Here is a 3371-nt window from a genome sequence, read left to right as displayed (position 1 = left end):
CAGTACACACCTTCTCGTCCTCTCAGGTCCCAGGTGAAAAACCTGCTAGTAAAACCTACTGTTAGAACTAAACATGGTGAAGCAGCTTTTAGCTGCTATGTGGCTCAGCTGTGGAACCAACTTTCGGATGACATTAAAAAGGCCCCAACTGTAGCCAGTTTTAAATCTAGACTTAAGACCAAACTGTTCTCAGATGCTTTCTGCTAACTGTGCCGAGTTACAAATTCTGAATCTGCCTTGATAATTATTCTACTTTGTCTTTTATTACTTTTTTTGACTACTTTTGCCTTTGTTTTTGCTTACTAATTATTCTTTATTTTTAAATGATTTTACCTTGTGTTTTATGTTTTCTTTTTATTATGATCTTGACCTTTTAACTATTCTTTGACTATATTGCCCTTCTATGCTTTTATTTGTTATTATTGTTTGGTTTTGTTTATGTAAAGCACATTGAATGACCTCTGTGTAGGAAATGTGCTATATAAATAAACTTGACTTGATTTGACGGCAATCTATTTTTTTCTCTCGATGTTAAATTTGATGACTTTTGATGAAAATCCTGTAGATGGCGCTTGCCTATCGAACAGAAATCATCTAGTATTGTCTTAATTTTACGACATATATCGTCTTTTTGTCAATCTACTGTTTTGGTCTACTTTTCTACCTCGTGCACGAGCAGAGATGTAGCTGAACTAAACCTTGCTTGAATAAACGAGGCCAAGATGTCGCTAACTTCAGTTAATGGAACGGCTTCAGCCCCAAGTGAAAGTCTACGCTAGTTCAAGCCAGGCTATTTCTGTTAAGCGCCGCCTTCATTAGCGAGGTTGATGGAATACCCCCCAGGTGCTCCCGATCAGGGCAATTACCTGCAGAGGAGGGGAGAGAACAGGGGCAAACAGCACTGGAAACACATGCAGCCGTAACAACAGTCCATCGCAAAACTGGCCATAACATGGGGTCAGGTGCCCTTGAACGTCCAATCAGAGGCCAGAGCTACGGAAGGACGGGTCAGCTGTTGCTCTCCGGGCAGAGTAAACATTAAAGCCAGAGTAAACATTAAAGCCAGGCAGAGTAAACATTAAAGCCAGGCAGAGTAAACATTAAAGCCAGGGTCAGCTGTTGCACTCCGGGCAGAGTAAACATTAAAGCCGGGCAGAGTAAACATTAAAGCCAGGCAGAGTAAACATTAAAGCCAAAAACGTAATATTACGTTTTTCCTTCCCATGCGTTGAGTGCCAAAAACGTAATATTACGTTTTTAGCTTTTTTTTTAAATTACGAAACTAGACACTCTAACACACCTTATATGTGATTTTGGGAACTCTGTGATGAATGGAAATTAAATATATGACGATCGAAAACTCATGAAAACGCACAATCTTATCATAATCATAACTAGGTTGCCGCTTTGGGTCGAATCAGTGACGCATGCACGTCAGGTCAAAACCAGGCCATTTTCGTGGGTCTATCACTAGGTGGCAGTCTCGTCAGGTATCGCTGATCACTTCCCGGAAAGTTTACCGAAGTTTACAGGCAACACTTCATATTTCATGAAAGACGTTATATCTCCATTTCTAGAAAAAAACAGCGATTTTGATGAAAACTAGCTACTGTTTAGCTTGGGATTTCTCAGGAACAGAGGCGTGTAGAAATACACGGTTTGCACCCACTGAAAGTCTCACCTTTTAAACGAGCCATTGTATGTGTTTATAGCTATAACACAGAATATGCTGTGGCTGTACAAAAATCATCAACAATGGTCTAGATGGCTGGCACTCTAGGACAAAGCTTCCGAAAACAGCTTGGCATTCAATGAGTTAAAGCCAGGCAGAGTAAACATTAAAGCCAGGCAGAGTAAACATTAAAGCCAGAGTAAACATTAAAGCCAGGCAGAGTAAACATTAAAGCCAGGCAGAGTAAACATTAAAGCCAGGCAGAGTAAACATTAAAGCCAGAGTAAACATTAAAGCCAGGCAGAGTAAACATTAAAGCCAGGCAGAGTAAACATTAAAGCCAGAGTAAACATTAAAGCCAGGCAGAGTAAACATTAAAGCCAGAGTAAACATTAAAGCCAGAGTAAACATTAAAGCCAGGCAGAGTAAACATTAAAGCCAGAGTAAACATTAAAGCCGGGCAGAGTAAACATTAAAGCCAGGCAGAGTAAACATTAAAGCCAGGCAGAGTAAACATTAAAGGCAGCCAACAGACCAGCAAAAGCCATAGCTGAACACTTACCGGTCAAAAACTGGAGGGTAATGACAAGCTACAGGAGTTTGACCACCGCCCTGTCTGTCTAAGCGGCTGAGAACCGTGCGATGGGCAGAGGAGGGCAAGAGAACAGTGCGATGGGCAGAGGAGGGCAAGAGAACAGTGCGATGAGAACCGTGCGATGGGCAGAGGGCAAGAGAACAGTGCGATGGGCAGAGGAGGGCAAGAGAACAGTGTGATGGGCAGAGGAGGGCAAGAGAACCGTGCGATGGGCAGAGGGCAAGAGAACAGTGCGATGAGAACCGTGCGATGGGCAGAGGGCAAAAGAACAGTGCGATGAGAACCGTGCGATGGGCAGAGGAGGGCAAGAGAACCGTGCGATGAGAACCGTGCGATGGGCAGAGGAGGGCAAGAGAACCGTGCGATGGGCAGAGGAGGGCAAGAGAACCGTGCGATGAGAACCGTGCGATGGGCAGAGGAGGGCAAGAGAACCGTGCGATGGGCAGAGGAGGGCAAGAGAATTTGTTCTCTGATGTTAACATAGAAGGTATTCAACTCTGGTCTGTCAAAGCGCAGATGCTATTTCATACCCAGGGCTCTCAAGTTTTGAGGACAGGCAAGAGTGACATTCCCCGTCGACAATCAGCCCCCCCCACCCCGCCCCACCCCGCCCGCCACGTCAACACACACCGGCATGGGAGTCCAGCGCTCTAACCACTGAGCTAAAAGCCCAAGCTTCCAACTCAGCGGTTAGAAGCGTTCTTAAGGTTAGGGGTGTGAGGATTTACACGCGCAACTAGCATCACCAGCTAGCATACACCAGCCCCAGGTCAGTTACCAGTTGATCCAATATTAGTTGTGCAGAAATATAGCCCGTCTTATACACACCAATTGAATTGAAATAGAAATTGTAAAGATTTGTATTTTTTGTAATTATTCCATATTTAGTGTAGTCATATCAGAACCTGAAGTAGCCTACAATCCAAATGCAAGCATGAAACTTCAGAGTATTACCTTTCATTTGAGGCCAAGATTATGCTTATGTGGGGTTCATATGCAGTAAGCATTTGATTGCCAGTATGCATTTTGGAGAACCCAAAGTCCTATGGGGAGTTTTCATAGGGCATTTTACCAAGTGCATGAGCATACCTTGGCAAATAATGA

The 3371-nt window shown here is 43.8% G+C and overlaps 1 long non-coding RNA gene across 1 annotated transcript in view; it reads left to right on the top strand.

The window, feature by feature from the left end:
* Positions 1–3123, top strand: part of LOC121689872 — a 9899-nt gene extending 6776 nt beyond the window's left edge. The window contains exon 3 of the long non-coding RNA XR_006024912.1: positions 3113–3123. This is a non-coding gene — a long non-coding RNA (uncharacterized LOC121689872). The remainder of the gene's footprint in view (positions 1–3112) is intronic.
* Positions 3124–3371: the final 248 nt, after the last annotated feature.

This window comes from Alosa sapidissima, chromosome 18, assembly GCF_018492685.1.
Source record: "Alosa sapidissima isolate fAloSap1 chromosome 18, fAloSap1.pri, whole genome shotgun sequence".
In the NCBI taxonomy this organism is placed as follows: Eukaryota; Metazoa; Chordata; class Actinopteri; order Clupeiformes; family Clupeidae; genus Alosa; species Alosa sapidissima.
The sequence above is the reverse complement of the archived record's forward strand: the minus strand, read 5'-3'. Positions and strand labels throughout refer to the sequence as shown.